The sequence below is a fragment of the Pithys albifrons genome, chromosome 8 (assembly GCF_047495875.1).
Source record: "Pithys albifrons albifrons isolate INPA30051 chromosome 8, PitAlb_v1, whole genome shotgun sequence".
Taxonomy (NCBI): domain Eukaryota; kingdom Metazoa; phylum Chordata; class Aves; order Passeriformes; family Thamnophilidae; genus Pithys; species Pithys albifrons.
The window spans coordinates 38,355,481-38,372,509 of record NC_092465.1 but is presented as its reverse complement, the minus strand read 5'-3'; positions in this window follow the sequence as shown (position 1 = coordinate 38,372,509).

The following is a 17,029-nucleotide window of genomic DNA, read 5'->3' as shown; positions in this document are numbered from 1 at the left end:
GCACTAAAATTTATTCTCTCAGTGTTCTCCTTTCTTTCCATAAAGAAAACCTTCCCTGAGAGGTTTCCTGAGGTTCCACCCTGCTCAAGTGCTCTGACATGTGGACTGGAGACACCCAGATCTCTCAGGTGAGGTTTTATTTCAAACCCATCTTATCCAGCAATCAAAGTCTGCAGGTTTTAGCTGGTCATACACTTTCCCCATAGAAGGGGAATTCACCTAAACAATTTTAAAACAGGGAGAGCTAAAAGCCCAAGCCTCACCTTCAGGCTGGTACCACACTCAGTGGATGTGGCCTTTGATATGACTAAGAACTTTCAGGCCACCTCTTGGCCACACCTGCTCTCAATTGAAATCAAACTCATCAAGAGCTGATGCCAGTTCAGAAATTTCCTCCAAGAAAGTTGTCAGAGACTCTCACACTGGTTCTTCAAAACATTTCCTGTTCACTGCTTTGTTTCTCACACATGCAGCAGGATCACATCCTGGGCACTCTGCACTTTGGTATTTTTTGATAATTCTTACCCAAGGGGTTTGCAGGCAGATGGGCCAGAGAGAAACGTGTTCCTGGCAGCCAGATGAGACCATCCTGGATCATGTGCCAGCTCTCACCCTCCCAGGTGCAGACAATACCCTACAGATCCATGCTATGGAAGTGTACTGTCCCAACAGTACATTTCCTCTTTGCTTGCACTCAGACTGTTGATATCTTGTTGAAATATCATCCTCATGGTGAGGAGAGACAAGGGAAGGGGGTATGTAACAGCTGGATGGTATCCCTGCAAACCCAAACAGTCAGGAAGAGCTTAATCAAAAGTCAGAAGGAAATTGATGACCATCAGTGCATTTAGAGACACCCAAGGCAGAGCTGTCAGGGTGGCACAGGAGTCTCTGCCATCCCTACCCCTGTTCCATCCAGATCTCACACAAACTTACTTCCAAACCCTCAGCTGGCACTGCCAGGATGGTGTGGGAGGGGCACAAACCAGCACTGCTCCTTTTCCCTGTCCCAGCGGGGCAGCAGGACAGAGCTGGGGGTGTTTAGCCTGGAGAAGAGGAGGCTCAGAGGTGACCTCAGCACTGTCTGGAACCCCCTGAAGGGAAGTTCTGGCCAGGTGGGGGTTGATCTCTTCTCCCAGGCACTCAGCAATAGGACAAGGGGGCACGATGGGCTCAAGCTCTGCCAGGGGAAATTGAAGGTGGAGAGCAGAAAAAACTTGTTTGCAGAGAGAGTGCTCAGGGATTGGAATGGGCTGCCCAGAGAGAGGGTGGATTCCCCATCCCTGGAGGTTTTTCAGCTGAGCTTGGCCGTGGCACTGAGTGCCATGATCTGGTAAAGGGACTGGAGTTGGCCCGAGGGTTGGACTTGATGATCTTGGAGGGCTTTTCCAACCCAATCCATTCTATGACTCAGCCCACCTGGCACAGCTTTCCCTGCACAAGGCACAGCTACTCTGACAGCATTCACTGAAAAGGAACACTGATTTCCTCCCACATCCAGGGATTTATTGTTTGGGGCGGCTGTAAATAAACCCTACAGGCTTCCAGTGTGGCATCATTTGTCTACCACAAGTGCTACAGAAAAAGGAGGGGAAACAGGCCTGCCTGGAATATATTGGTTAAATGCAACACAAATCTTAGCACAAGAAGTGCAGTGCAAAGGAGGACAACTCAGGAACCAGCACAGCTACCAGTGGCACTGGGAGTGCAGCAGCACAGGCTTTTAGCACAGGAAACCACCCAGAAGGTGCCCCAGGGGTACAGGACCATCCAACCACCCTTTGCAAGTCTGATCTCTAGTCCTTTCCTGGGTACCTCTGTAGTCATGTGGACATACCCACATTAGTGCCCACAGCATGGAACTGACCTTCATATTTAAAAGAGCAAACCAAGTGTTTCCAAGAGCATTCAAAAATACTGAAGGTAGACTGGCATTTAGCACAAAAACCAACTTCAGCTGGCCCCAGGTGTGCACAGAAGCATCCTCACGTCTGAATAGCTTTGAAATCTAAAAATCTCATCTTCAACTGCAGCATTTCCTCTGCTTGGACCATTTACAAGAAGCTCTCCCTGGCGGAAAACTCCCAAGCATCCTCTGACTAGGAGGTTACAGTTCATAGCTAAGTTGTTCCACATCTGTTGAGCAACATTCAAAACTCAGATTTAAAGAAAGAGTGATCAGATATCAGCATCTTTGTTATATGACAACTACACAGTTTTAGAACTGAGATTTCTTCTATGACTTAAACACCTGATAAAAGAGACAGTGTATAATGTCCAAAGTGAAACATTTGGAGAGTGTGAGAGAAGCTTAGAAATAAAACAAGGAGAGCTTTCTACATAAAATCAAAGTGTTCAAGAGAAACAGTGGCTGGCAGAAAGCAAGGGGAAGTGCCTGGAAGAGATGAAACTACATGTGGATTTACCAGTGTCCTAAGAGTGGAGACTCCCTACTGGAAATTCACTGCTCATCTACAAGAACAAGGGGTTATTTGACCATAGCTGGATAGAAATCAAAATCCTCAGGAACATGGTCTGAAAAGCAAGACAAGTTAATTCTCGATGTTTTCCTATTTTGCTCTTCATGTAATAACATTAGAAAGACTGGACCCACTGTGTGTCTGAACTACTCATTGAAAACAGACTATTCTGCAAGTGTTTGGAGGCACAGGAATGCCTGAAACAGCTGGAATCGTGTTCAGTGACAAGTTATGGAATGAACACCCTGATACATAAAATAAAGAAGAGAGCAGCAACCATGTGAAATGCAACAGCAGCACAGTCTCAGACAAGGTCTCTCATAGGATAAAAGGGAAGATCCCATGAGAGGTGCAGCCCTGGAGGCACAGGAAGGTGGCAGGAGCTGCCTGGGTTTGGAGACACAGATCTAGGAGAGGTTAGAGGTAGAGTGGGGCTTGCCTGCCATCAGCAACTTCCTCACAGCTGCAGGGGAAAAAAACACCAGGGGAAACCCAACATTTATATTTGTCTCCAGTCCTTTGTGAGGATCACATTTTGTTAGAAAAAGTCAATCAGAATTTATGTGCTTTTCTTTGTACCAAAGCAATAGTGAAAGCCTTTACATAAGCATTTAGATAAACATTTGTTAGTCTTACTGTCATAAGTGATGACTAAACCCAGATGAGAAGATCTGGCAGAAAGAGGCAGCAAAGATCTATGGAATGTTTTGCCAAAAAGACAATAATAAGCATTTTTGTTTGCTTTAGTTGAGTGGATAAGGCATCCAGGGATACTTGAAATCTTTACTCACATCCCTGTTCTACTTTGCTGTGCTCACTTACAGGATGGTCAGTCCTGATACAGACCTTGTTATGAACTCCTAAAGCAGAACCTTAACTGAGGTGGTTTGGAATAAACTTTTCACCAAGACAGGACAGATTACAGTGAAGTTCTGTGCTGGGGAGGCTTTGCTCTGATAATACAGGTTATCCTGTTGAAAAAAAATATAGTCTCCACAGTGATGGTACCCAGGAGGTAAAATATTTCTGTGCAAAGTGCAAGTCATCTCATCCAGGCCACCACAGATTATCTTCCAGGTCATGTAAATAGAGATATCCACTTTTCTATTTCAAATCCCTGTTTAAAAGCAGGCAATTGTGAATATCTGACACGCAGAAGTAGCAAGAACTGCTGTGATCTGTGTGGTTATATTTGCTGTGTCTCAGAGTACATTGTGCTGGAAGGCAGGACAGTCATTTTGATTTCCACATTTCCAAAGGATTCCTCTCTGGCAGGAAAAGGATGATTTTCAGACAGAGTTTCAGAGGTGAGAAGATGAAGAAGAATTCTTCAAATACTTTTAGTTACAAAACTGTATCCTACATGATCTGAACAAAATCCAGGCGAATCCAAATTCCTGATTTGGAACACACTGACATAAATCCACAGTGGCCATCACAGCATTTTTGGGGGATGAATATCCTGCTGCTATATGTGATTTTTGCACATCTGTATTTCTTAGCTACACTTAGACCTTCCATACTCTATGATGGAGAGTATCACCATTCACCACAGTTGCATCTGTGTAATGCACTTTGGTGAACTGAGTTGCATCGATAACTTATCTTAAAATACAGTAAGCACACCTTAAAATACAGCAAACATTTTGCATCCAGCAAAATGTATCAAATGGACATTTTTCCTTTTATCCTTTATAGCATTTTCTTCGGGGTTCCCTCTCAGTTTTCAGGGTTTCATCTTCTCAATGTTTTTGTTTGAAAGTACTACAGGAATTTCAAAGCACCAGGAATTTCCACATGAAAAGCTCTCACTGTTAACTACCAACACCTAATGCTGAAGCACAAAAACCAAGGAAAAAACATGGATAGCAACAATCCCCCCAAGGTCTTACGACTGTCTAGTTGAAAAACTGCAGCCAGCGACGTAACTCAAGCCATGGGGGTGGGTGACTTATTTTACTTCTGAAATGCACAATAAAAAAATTTTGCTTATATTTATAATGACATTGATCAGGCCAGCACTGGGGATATGTATAAATACCACACTGTCATAGCTAAAACAGCATCCAAGAGCAAATAATAAATTTATGGGATTTATGGTTCTGAACACAGAGCTGATTTAAAGCTGCCCAGCTCCACAGCCACACTGTTTTCTGGGGCGTGTATCAACCCCCACAACTCTTTATCACTGCCATAAAATGCATAGTCTTAATTATGCTCTGCCCAGAAAAATCCCACCCTTGCTTCATGAAAAGTGTGTGCTGCAAATGGAAAAGTTAAGAGAAAAGGTTTTATTTGGTCTTAATGCTGCTTTCTTATGAATAGTTAAACTGAATGTATTTAGTTTGCTTTGCTGTTTGTGTTTTTCTCTTAGCAACAAGGAGAAAAACAGCCTTTTAACTATAAGAAATTGTAACTAAGACCATAAAACTTGCATTGAAAATAGGGGTTTGAAGCTACCTATAACAAATAATTTACACTCTTTAAGCTGCAAATTGAAGGTATACTTTTACTCTGGAACGAATGTAGTTGTGTAAATACAAACATTTAGGATTATATTTTTATACAAAAACCTTTTTCCCAAAGAACTTTACATGTGGAACCCATTCAAATCCTAGGAAACCCCTAGGGACTTTTATTCAATGGAATATTCCCAGCTCAGTGAGATTATTCATTTATTTCAAATTAGTCACCAGTTTGTGTATTTGAACTGAGTCTGCATGAAAGATTTCTTCTGTACCACTGAAATACAGACACCTCTGCACCACAAATGGCACCAAGAAATGAAGGCATCAGGCTCAGGGAAGAGAAATGCAGAACAGATTAAGGTAAAACTTCACCAGGATTAGACTTGACATCATTTGTCTGAACAAAAAGCACACCACAAGCCACTCAGCAGTAAGTTCACAAGTCAGAACTTTGTCCTGAAAAAACCCATCTTGGGACAGGGATGGTTTATCTCAGTTTAGCAAAGCCCAGAAGAGAGTGCCATGAGCATCACCTGCAAGAGAGGAGATGCTGCACAGCAAAGCTTGGAGGGAACACACTCAGTTCCACAGCCTGGAGGCTGCAGAATTTCCCAGTAATTGGCAGGGTGAGTTTTACTCCAGGCAAAGTATTAGCACAGGCTGACAAAGAGCCCCCACAAACAACCCTTCGAAGCTGTTATCATCCTGTAAATCTCAGGCTGGGAGTCACTGCCATGCCCTGTTTGGCATCTCTCACACAGCTTAAGGTCTCTCAAATGCCTCATCACAGATCGGTGAGGAGCAGCTCCGAGCCAGTCCCGGTCCCTGCTTTACACAGAAATATTCCAAACAAATATTTATTGTCAGTAAACCACCACGAAAACCAGTTTCACACCTTTCTGCATGGTTTGGAAATTACTGACCAGGAGTTGGCAGCACACCTTGGGTTTGGAGTAACTCAAACTACAACAGCAAAGCACAAAACAGGATTTAATTCCCAAAGCATTGAGGTCCTCGGCAAATTCCTTGTTCTTAATCTCCATTACTGTATAACCAGCTGCTGTTTGTGAGCTTTCTGGGGGAGGAGGAAGCTCTTATCAGGTGGAGCAAATCAAGGGTCAGACCAAGAGCTGGGCGCTGCTTAAACCCCTCTCAGGTTCTTTCCTTGCTAATCTCAGCCCGAACGGCGCCCGCGGGTAAAAGCCAAGCCCCCCTGCAGTTCGGAGAACAAAAGGGAAAAGATTCCCATCTTGACACAAGGGGAAGCAGGTGGGTCTTGCAGCAGTGTTGGGAGGGTCAGTAGCTGAGTGATGGAGCTGAGCAGGGATGGTGCCACCGGGACCACACGGGACAGGCTCCTGGAACCCGGCAGGATCACCAGGATTGGGCTGCCCTCAAACATCTGGGCTGATCAACACCTCAGGCTGCCCTCCAGTTCTGCACAGCTGCCATTAAACTGCCCAGGGCAAGTCCTGCAGCGTTTCAAAGGACACCTGCAGGGGTGTTTGCAGAGCAGAAAGGCAGAGCCCAGCAGGTGCATCTGTGCTGCCCTTGGCTCGGTAGCCTCCTGGTCACTGTCCAAGCACCCTGTAACACTCTGGCTGTGAGCACCAAGCACTGCTCACACCGACAGCTGCCTCTCTGGGCTGACCCCAAACCAGTGACCCGGCAGCTTCTGACCCACTCACCAAGCTACAACTCCACCTGACACCCCCTCAGTGTTCCCAGGACTCCTCACAACCCCCATGCACACCCTCTGAAGGCACAGTTGTGGCTCCCCACGTGGCATTCCCACCAGAGCTGCCACACAAGTGACCTTGGGGCACACAGAGATGCCAACCCCGCTCCTGGGCAGCAGCACCTTTTCACAGGGTTTGTGGAACAGTACCCTGCTCCCACAGCACAAGGATCTTTGTCCAAGCAGTTCCAAACCACCCTGGTAGAGAGATCACCATAGAAATGCAGTTCCTTTGGCACACTCAGTGTCTCTTGTCTATGTTCAAAGTGGAATTAGCTGCTTTCATTCTGCCCTGTCATTTTAACTCAAGCCCACAATTAAATTATGTAGATTCGAGCTGTACACACTTATTGGAAGTGTCAGGCTCTGAGTGACTGGCACAGCTCCAAGCTTGGGCAGCAACCATGCTGCTCCCTGCAGCCCTGCCACTTGCAGGGGAGCTGGAAGCCAAGTCTCACCAGCTCCAGACAAGCCCAAAACAGTCAGTGGTACCTGTGAAGATCCAGGGGACATCAGTAGATGGGGTCAGCTGATTCAGTTCAAACCATTTAATTGAGGATTTTTGATCAACAACCTGACTGCATCTTGTGTATATACAATAACAGCTGGATCCCTGCTGATGTCCTGCTGCCTGTGGCACACACTTGGAGCAGCTGCAGCAACTGGTTACAGTCCCTCTGGAAACCAGATCTACCTCAAGCCCTCTAATACATCCTGGAAATGATCCCATGGAGGAAAAATTCAAGTTAGAGGCAAAGAAGTGTCTGCATGAGAACAGGGCCTGCAGGTTCAGCCACAACCTCTTTGGGGGCAGTTTTGTGACCTACAGAACACATGGAATGGGATGGAAATCCTGAATGCCCTCTGAAAACATCATCCCTTGATATAATGGAAAATGATACAAGACTGCCCCACGGGTGCTGAGGCTCCTGCATTCCAAGCTTTTCCTGCAGCAGAACTGTATGTACAAACTTCTGAGTCAACAGGAATTTGGCTGAATTAGTCCTTAAATTAGTTATGGTCTCAGGTCCTCACATAGTAAAGCCAAATGCAGTTTAAGGAAAAGTCCTGAGCATAAAGTGTTATGTTTGGACAGAGTGACAGAGCACCAGTGCAACCCCAGAGCTGCTGATTAAACCTCTTCATCACTGAAGGGAAATGTAAGTACGTGCAGGAGCATGAAACATGGAACTTGAAAAATAAACTGTTTACATATATGTTAGATATCTGAAAGAGAACTGGCAGGATGGATCAGTGAGGTGGTTTGAAAAACACTTCCAGGACTTGCCCTTAAACAAAGCTGACAACATGTTGGTCTCTAAAATGATTGCACAGAGAACTTTGAAGAAACAAAGAACACTGTGAAAACACTTCACAGAGCAAAGCAAACACTCCACCCTAATAGGAAGTCTCTCCCTCCACTTCTGGATCAGACATTTTAGTGTTTTCAAGCCTGAATTTCAGATCCAGCCTCAGAAGTCTCAGCCTGATGGCTATTGGACAAAACCCCAGTACCACGCAGTGAGGCACCTTATGCCAAGCAGTGTCCTCACAAGAAAAATAAAATCAGCACTCTGGGTTTATGGTGGATTTCCTGTGTGACATATCTTGGTGTAAGGTACACAGGAAGACTCAGACTCCTGCTAATTACAGTGACTTAAAAGCCATTAAGAACTTCAAACTGAAAACAAAGCTTCAAAAGTTAACATCAAACTTCAAGTGATTTTAATCCTGTGGGCTTTGTGAGCTTCTCACATTAAAACTGTACAAGATCAGCTGCTTTTAGAGTCTGTTGCAAAACACCTCAGTTCCAGACCAACTAAATCACCCAAACCCTCTGGATTACTCTTTATTTTGTATTAAGAGAAATTCATGCTTAATGTGACATACCTGTTTCCCTGAGATCCTCCTGGAAAACCACTGAAGCTTTTTCCACTCATTCCATTGAACTTCTCCTGGTGCTGTTTAACCCTTTTACACATTTCTGCCTAGGATTGTATCCACCAGTTATTTCCACCATCAGGCTTGAACCTTCTCATGGCTCACTGCATGTTCAAACCCAGAATTAACTGCCCTAGATTGAGAGGTGAGGATTTACAACAAGTACAACAGCAACAGATATTTTTTCCTCCCCAGAGATGGTCAAGAGGAGACGCTTCAGTCCAGTTACTGACTCTTGTAACAGTCCTCAGATAAACTTCCTCACCTCAGATATTACCCATGTCCAGAGCAGAGCATGAGCCAAACCATTTGGACATCCAAGCAGCACTGAATTGGAATGTTTTCTCCATTTGCCCATTTGGAATAGGCGAGATTACTCTTGGCTTGTGGAGTGTTAGAAAGTTCCCACTCAAAGCTTTTCCAAGAGAGGATGGGAACAAAAAAGCACCTTCACTCAAGGTTTGTTTCCAGAATACTACAGCAAAAATCTGGAGAGGCTGTGGAAAAACAGGGTGAGTAATAAAAGCAGAATGAAATGGGTCCATCCTCAATCATTAGTGCAGCTGGGTTTTGCCCAATGAGTTATTGCACACAGTAAGCAGCTCCACACATGCTTGAAAACAACCCTGAAAGCTTCAAAGACTTGACAGAAATTTGGGAGAAGTGACTTTCTATTGTTTTAGCTATTGAACCTTGTCTGAACATTACCATAACAGACCACCATTACACCACTTAAAAATAATATTATCTACTGAACTTACTTGCCTGTTGCAAAATCATCAATTTCAAGCAGTTAAAAAAAAAGGCATTAAATTATGGAGTGGAAGTGCTTACACACAGCTTTATTGGAGGGAATTTGCACGACAGTTTTGCTCTTTTATCAAGAGCTGGCAGACAGGGATTTAGCATGTTTTTATGATCCTGGCATGAAGTGGATTGTGGCTGATGTGACCATTTAAGGCCTGACAATCTTGGCTGTTTACTGGCCTTCAGACATTTACATCCAGCCCTGCAAGAGTGGTCCCATCAGCCCTTTTTAGTCTTGGTGACCTAAACACCCAGAGCCAGCCAAGGGCCATTACTCTGGATATGGGGAAACACTTTATTGCAGGACTGGCATCAGCACCTACTCCACCCTCTTTGCAGTACCCAGAGTACAGGGCACAGCCAGGGCACAGCGAGGCAGAAAGGGTTGTTTCCAGGCACGTATCAGTCACTAGGAGTGCACCCAAATCTTATTTTGTCAGCCCAAACCTAACACAAAGCTCTATAACATGTAGGAAGGACATTGACTTGTAAAGTGAGGTCTGTTCCTGGTCCATCACCTACCTCTATAATGCAGGTGAAATTATCTCTTCTCCCTCTGCCTCAAAAGACTTCTTATCTATTTCAAGCTCTTTCAGAGAGGCCAAGGTCAGGGAAGGAAGGATGGATGCAGCTCCTGCTTTATTCCTATGGCCCAGAGGTACAGGATCCCTCCCACACTGTGACTAACAGCAATAAGATGTATTAATGTTGTTTTCCAGTTGTATCTGCAAAGCCCAACATCATCAAGAGAGCAATACCCATCTCCTGCTGTAGCTGATAAGCTTCCCAAGTGATGAACACTTCTCTCAACAGGTGCCATTCCCTGTGCATGAGAGCTCTGATATTCCCTTGGCTTTCTGGGGACTGTCATGAAGTGCAGAAACAGTCCCAGAACTCCTTTGATTTGTTCTAACAACCAAACTGCCTCATCTGCTACCACCTCTTCTGTGATCAGCCTGACTTAAGGACACATAACCCAGAGGGCAGAGACACTTTTATTCAACAAGAAAATCATTTCTGCCTTTACTTTTTCAACCTGTTCACATTTTTCTGTCACTACTCTTAAGCAACTATGTCTTGTCTGGGGGTAGTTCTGAGACCCAGCCTGCTGCAAGCATCCAGCCTAAATAGGCTTTATTCCTTCAAAGCAAAACATCATTATTTGGGCACCAAAGGCCCTTATTCCCCTAACTATGAAACCCTACAGCTTGGAGAAAGCTGTCCAAAGGGGAAGGAGTCTCTCACTCCAGACAAGCAGACAACTGGCCAAGAAGACAGACACACAGTATAGAATATTTTAAATTAATTAACTCCTTAGTGCTGACTTGCAATGCTTAGAGGGCAGCAAGAGGCTGGATTGCAATGCCAGGCTCCCATCCCTCTTTCCATGCTCTGGTGAAGAGTCAGCAATTTGATTTTTCAGTCAACACAGCTCAAGTGTTTCTTCTTTGCTGCCCCCACTCATGATACTCCAGAGCAGAGTCAGAGTCAGCTGCTCTGGAATGAGGAAATTGCCAGTACCTTCATCCTACAGCCAGAGTGGGAAGAGGTCACAGCTTCAGCTGGTGGCATTCCTACCAGGAGTTCTCCATAGCAGTTTGGAAATGTTGCCCGAGGACACCTAAATAAGTCAGAACAAGCTGTTGAGACTCCAATTAGTGCATCACTTTGTCAGGTGTAGACCTGAGGCTCTCCAAAGCTCTCCAGTTCTTCTTCCACCACCTCCCAGTTCTAGTGAGGTTCTGTGAACTACTCCCAGGATCACAGTGCATAGTCACAGATCACAGGAATTAATTCACTGAAGTCACGTTCTTGGAAGCCCACGTTCAAAACAAGGTTTGGCACTTGCCCTACTCTGCCACTCAAAGTTTCTTTCTATATGTTGAACATTGTCAGAACTCCCAATTAGAGATTTCAATTTTACAAGTTAGTTTTCACCCCAAATTACAAGCTTCCTGTTTTAACAATTAAATTACCATCTCAACAAAATGTCTGCTGGAGCCAAAAAATCATTCCCCTTCAGTAAGATTGATTTGCTCAAACAATGATGTTTTGAAGCTTGATAATGCTGTAAGTCAACACATTTCCAATGAAAGCATTATTCTGAAAGGAAATCCATCTTCCTTGGCTTACATGACAGAGCTACACCAATGCCAGCATTTTACCATAAAAATTTTGGATTTGTTTGTTAGGGCTAGAATCAGCTAAAGGGTCACTCATATAAGCAGTTGCCACTTAGCAAACCATTGGCACTGTGCTTGTGGATAGGAACAGCTCCTGTATAAGCAATGCTCTTCCACATGGAACCAGGGAATCCATGGCAAAATATACTGGCATGGGAGCAGGAACAAAACCCACTCTCTCAGTCAAATCCTTAAAGTAACTGTGTTCAAAGAAGTGATAGCAGATACTACTGTTCTCTTACATTTCTCAGACATATGCAAAGGAATTAATTGCACTGATGACTTTCCAGTGAGTGGAATGTTTGTTCCAAAGGAGCAATCCACTGCAGAAAAAGTAGCCTTGATGTTCTATTTGCATAATCAACAAATAAGCCAGAAAGCACATCAAAGAAAAATAAAAAAGTGGGCAAGGAAAAAGAACTACACAGATTTAGGGACTGTATTAAGATTGGGCTGATTCAAATCACAGACAGACTATTCTGAGTTGGAAGGGACCCACAAGGATCATCGAGTCCAACTCTAAAGTCAATGGCCCACACAGGGGATTGAAATCATGACCTTGGCATTATTAGAACCAGGTTTTAACCAACTGAGCTATAGTGGAAGGAAAATGAGGAACACTGGGCCACAGACTCCAGCCTTTTCTACCTGTTGGTGTGGAGCAAGGACAGGGCATTTCATCAGTGAGGAAGATGAGAGATCCACTGCCAGAGGCAGCAGGGATAATGTGTCACATGACTCTGGCCCTATCTCCTAATTCCCCACCAGCAGGGAGATTCAACATTCAGCCATCACTGCAGAAATTGCACAGGCTCCAATTCTGGTATTTTGTCCAACTGCTGTCTGCACTCACCATAACTGGACTGACTCTCAGCACAGACTGGGCTCTCAGCTATACACAAAAAGAACTATCAAGCCTGTGTCCTCCCCAGGCTGGGAACTGAGTCCTGCTCTCACCAGCGTGGAGCTGAGAGCCCACAGCATCACCCTGGCAGCAGGTGAGGGATGTGTTTTACCCCAGGGCAGAAGCTCAGGCTGAAACCCACAGACCTTGATGGCTACAGGGCAAGAATCTGGAGTTGTCTCTGCTGTAATAAGAGCACCAATATGACACCTCAGTTTGAGTGGATGAAACTCAATATGACAATGGCTCACACTTCACTTCTCAAGCCCTCAACAGCCTTGCCAGAGCTGAAGAAGTCAGGAGCAAAACAAGCTGAGGCCACAAGTCTCTAAAAGGGATCCCACACCTTTGTGATGAACTGGAGGTATCAGAGTTGGCTATTTAGTTTAGCACTTCCCCAAAATCTGTTCATTCTGGGATAAACTTGCCCTCAGCTTGTATGACCACAGCCACATGTAGCACCAGAAAACAGTCACTAACTCAGACTAAGCTTTGCACCACAGCTCCTTGATCAGACACGGCCCTGATGAAGGTTATCCATTCATTTCTCACTCAAAACACGCCTTGTAGGCTGACAACAGGCTTCAGAGGAGCAATGCTGCTCTTTCACCAGGACAGGGGATGGAGCACTGGGTACATAAGGAAGGGATACATCAACACATTGCCCTTTAAAAGGGAAATGGCTGTTTCCAACAACTGACCAACCAGCATAAGTTTCAGAGGCATCAGCTTGGCCGACAGACATCCAAGCACTCAAGACTGAAGTAGCACCTGGCTTTTAAAAATGGGCACACAGAGAAACAAGAGCACCAGAAAACCCCTCCTACTTATCTTGGTTTTTAAACTACCCAAATGAGGACAGGAAATTTAAGGTTCTTTGGGTAACATGATCCACCACCACCATGATCCACCTCAGACTATTATCTATTTAATTTTACCACACACAGTTCACAACAGGAATAAGGAGAAATAGAAGTTTTCATTCCTGTTCCCCAGGGACCAGGAGCAGAAGGAATGGGTGGGTCTGTATGGGGAAGACAGGAGGCCTAAAAGGATTCCTGTAACCCTTAACTGCTTGCAGCTGCTATCTGTGCCATGGCCAAAAACAAACCAGCCTTTGTCTGGGGCTGCCTTTCTGTGCTGTGCTCAAAACAGCAACTATCACTCTGTCTAGACCTCCTCACAAAAGCACTTTCAATGTTTGCTGCAGAAACATTAACACTTTCCCAAATAAGACAACAAGACTCTTACCATTTGGATATGGGAACAAAGAAGTTGTCTTACAATTATAAAAACCAAAACACTAGAATTGGGATAATTGACAAAATATGGTAAACTCATAATCACACCCCACAATTTTTTTTCCAAATTAATTAATTTCTTTGGCATAAATGCCACAAAGAAAAAGTTACTTTTTTAGGACAAAAAATTCTTTAAATTTTCTTCTCTTTGCTAAGAGGAAGTTTTCAAACACTACTTGAAGTCTACAGAGAAAGTGACCCTGTCACCTTTGACAGGGAAAAAGCAAGAAAAAAAGTATTTGTGATGCTGTTTCTCAAGAATATGATGGGCAATGTCTGTGGTGACTCAGCATCACCATGGTCAATCATTCCCTATCCATTTGCTCCTTTCCCACAAAAGAGGGTAGGATGTCTTCAGGCTTCTGTACCACGAATAGGCTGAATTTCTCCACATAGCAACACGACAATTATACATATATTTATTTCTGAATACCTGTATTTACACAAATTTCTCCCTCATTTGCACATCAGCACCAAGAACAGTTGTCTCAGCTGTAAAACTCCTTGAGCCACACTGAAAGAAACCCCACAAATAACACTCAAAACGTGATGAATGAAAAGCATCACCTGCTGAAAACACTGAGGCTGCTCTCTCCACTTGGCTGATACCAAATATAAGTTTATTGCACAGGTGAGAACAAAGCTCAAAAAGAGCACACAAAAATCCTCACTAAGTCACCTTCATGTCTGGTCTTTCAGGAGGTTTTCCAGCCAGTCTCACACTTCAGAACTACTCAGAGCAAGGGGGACAAGAGGAGCACAAGGGTTTGTTCCAGTCACTATTGGTTAGTAGGAGCAGAGCACACAAGCAGTAAGAGATTGACTGTTCCTCACTTTAAACATCCTCCTGGACACAAGGGAGATTTTGAAGAGTCAACTCAGCTCTCTACAATGCTCTTCAGTTTTTAAGGATATTGGGACATAATTAGAATGGAGCAAAATACTCATTTCACATACAGACAGCAGGTTTGTTTCAATAGAACATTTCTTTCTTAGAAACAAACAAACAAAAAAAGCATAATATAACAAATTTTTACACTTCTGAGCTTGGTAGAAGTTTCAGGCAAAGCTAAGCCAAGCAATAGAAAATCAAGGAGTAATAACACAGCATAAGTCAGGAATACCTTTTCCAAGCCAGCAGCCACGATGAGCTTTGCACCTGCAGGAACAACACCCAGCACACACTCTGATATATAAAGTATCACCCAAACTGCTTCTGCTCCATTTAAAGAATTCAAACACGAGGTGCATATCATGGAATCCACCTGGAGGTCTCCCTCCCATCCGGTTACTATCCCTGTAATGAGGTTGCTAATGAGCTAATGAGCTAACGAGCATCAGCTGGGTGCTGCCGCTGCCCAGCAACACCAGGCTGACAGAAGCTGAGTTCATTTTATTTCTCCCTTCCACTTCAAACACCTGAAAAGACCCAGTAAATTCAAAGCTTAGTTTGGTTCAAATTTTGTTCAGTACCTTCTAAAATTAAGTATTCCAGAGGAAAGAGTTGAGTCCCTCTGGCACTGCCCTCCCTTTTGCAGTGCTCTCCAAGGCCCCTGCCATGCCCAGAGCTCTTCCCCTCTGCTCTTTGTGTCTTAAATCACGTCAGGTGGGCTTGAGAAAAATCAACATTTTCCATTCTGCTTTGACCAGAAATTTCCAACCAGTTTTCCTTTACCCCCAAAATATTAGAGCCAAATGATTATAACAAGAAGGGGCTTTCAGCTTCAAATCACACAACTTGTCCAATTCAACAATTATGTTTACAAAACCATCCTATTTATTTTTAATTCTATTTATCTATTTCTTTCTAATCCCACCTTTTAGAACTATCAGAGTTCCTCTTATTACCACTACAGCCCATTTGATTTTAATTATCACTCATTTACAGGAGGGGTGTGGTGAAATTAAATTGGAATTTGTGAACAGACAATCCTCATTTACAAAACAAAGCAGCTGTGCTGCCAGGTTTTCCAGTATCCCCCCACTAGGAAAAGTTGGAAAAGAGAACTCTAACACAGAAAATACATGGCCAGGAGCTTTATTAGTTCTCCTTCACAATTTGAGCCATCACCTTCAAGCAGCATGTCCTGCTCCCAGGGAGGTGAAGGGCAAAGCTCGTGCTGTTTCCGGGGAGCAGAGGCTGATCCCACTGGAAGGGAAGAACCACAGATGGTATTTGCAGGTTACTGGTCCAGGAGCATCCCACGTCATCTGCTACACAGATGTGTCCAGATGTGGGGGTGGCAGCCTCCTGCCCCAAGGCAGGCACACTTTGCTGGATGACAGCTCCCAGGCAGGGCAGGGGGTGGCAGCAGAGCCTCCAAGCCCAGGAATTCCAAGGACCACCCTCTGCTCCATCAGCACCTTTATTGTCATCTTCTTCCTGGTAAAGCCTGAGTAGCTGCAAACTTTGAAGGGTCAATAGATGATGGAAGACACAGAGAGGGATTTTTGTGATTAATCTGCAGAGAAAAATAATCCTGTAGCAGAATGTGCTCTAATGGCTGGTGAAGGGGCTGGAGCACAAGTGCTGTGAGGAAAGGCTGAGAGAGCTGGGGGTGTTTAGCCTGGAGAGGGGGAGGCTCAGGGGAGACCTTATCCCTCTCTACAACTACCTGAAAGGATGTTCTAGCCAGGTGGGGATTGGTCTCTTCCCTCAGGCAACCAGAAGAACAAGAGGGTACAGGCTTGAGGTCTGCCAGGGAAGGTTTAAGTTGGATATTAGAAAGAAATTCTTTACAGAGAGTGATCAGGCATTGGAATGGGCTGGCCAGGGAGGGGTTGGATTCTCTGTCCCTGAAGGTTTTTAAGATGAGACTGGATGTGGCACTGAGTGCCATGATCTTGTAATCACAGTGGGGTTGGACCAAGGGTTGGACTTGCTGATCTTGGAGGTCTCTTCCAACCCAACTGATTCTGTGATTCTAATAATTGCCAAGGGAGGGCTGCACAAAGGGCCCACTCTGCGCCTGCACGAGGGAAGGGGCTTTGAGAGAAAAATGTCTCTGCAGACCTGCAGGAATGATTGCTCCAGAAGAACATAGGAAATCCTCAGCAGAGGGAGGGCTGAGGCCAGTGACTCACGTGGTGCAAGGCAGAATGACTGCTCCACACTCACAGCCCATTTGGGTTGGAAAGGAGCTCCAAGGTCACCCAGTCCAAGCACTACCCCAGCACGGTCTCGCCCACCCCTTTGACATCAATTCT